The sequence below is a fragment of the Mus pahari genome, chromosome 5 (assembly GCF_900095145.1).
Source record: "Mus pahari chromosome 5, PAHARI_EIJ_v1.1, whole genome shotgun sequence".
Classification (NCBI taxonomy): Eukaryota; Metazoa; Chordata; class Mammalia; order Rodentia; family Muridae; genus Mus; species Mus pahari.
In genome coordinates this window covers 145,756,488-145,757,731 of record NC_034594.1, presented here as the reverse complement: position 1 = coordinate 145,757,731, position 1,244 = coordinate 145,756,488, and positions in this window count along the sequence as shown.

Here is a 1,244-nt window from a genome sequence, read left to right as displayed (position 1 = left end):
TTAAGATGAAAAGAAAAGATCTCATCTACCTGTACTGGAATAAGTTAAGGCTAAAATTTGTGCTTCCACAAATGTCAATGGTCCCAGACATGGAATTCTAAACTGCTGCTGCAGATTCCTGACTCCAGGAANCAGATTTCCAGGACAGTGGCTTGGATGCATCATCCACACCTTTGAAGGAAGCTGGGTTGAGAGAGACAAGATGAAATATGAACCAGTCATGGCAGAAACCCTAAACCATGTCACAGATGACAGCTCTGGACCTAAGATNGCTCTTCACCATCACCATAGAGAGGAGATAACACAGATTAGACAAACCACTGGAGGCAGCATGNCCCCAGAACATGTTAAAAGCACAAAGATGCAGTCCCTTAGCCAGGATGCTTCCTGAAGGGGACTCAGAGAGATACCCACTCCAGGGTTCTTAGTTACCTGGGAGTTCATGAATGGCTTTACTTCATACCTTTACTTAAACCAGAGTTACCAAAATGGTCCTTTANTCAACTCCACACAAATTAACTGGCTCTATTGTTTCTGGAAATCTGTACGCATAGTCCTCCATACTTCTTCCCTGCGTAGACTTCACATTCTAGTGTTTTTGTCCAAAGTGCTATGCTCCACTCCTGTCAAACAGCAGATCAGATGTTCCTTTCACTGTGATATCTACAGGCTCCTTCCAGGTCCACCCTCATTATTGCAGCCTTGAAAGGATNAATAAAGCTCACCTTGCCCATATGTCTGTCTTNTCAGTCTGAGTNTTCTTATGTGTGTGTAAAAGGATTGTGGAGAGGCCACACCTGTGTTCTCTTTAGCTGATACAATTTTACTTTCTTACATCTGTGATACCACTGCTTTAAAGACNTACTTTACATCTCTTGAAAAATCCTCAAGTTATCAGACAAATTAACATGATATTCATAAAAACACAATACAAGAAAATTTTGACATAAAATGTGTGTTTCTGTACCAACCACAGCAAACAGGNNTTTCTGGGTTTGTTTCCAAACTGATATTTATCAGAGTTAGAAACTTAAAGGATTTAATGTTTTAATAAACTCAAATCAATACAGGTTTTATGACTACCAATGAGAATCTGTTCTGAAAAAAATATATTGACAAACAATTTTGTCCTTGTATNAGTACCATAGAGTGTAGCTACGTATCACACATTGTACCAGCTCATAGTAACACAATGAGTTGTATGATTTCTGCCCATATATATCAAGTNTATCATTGGTTTAAAG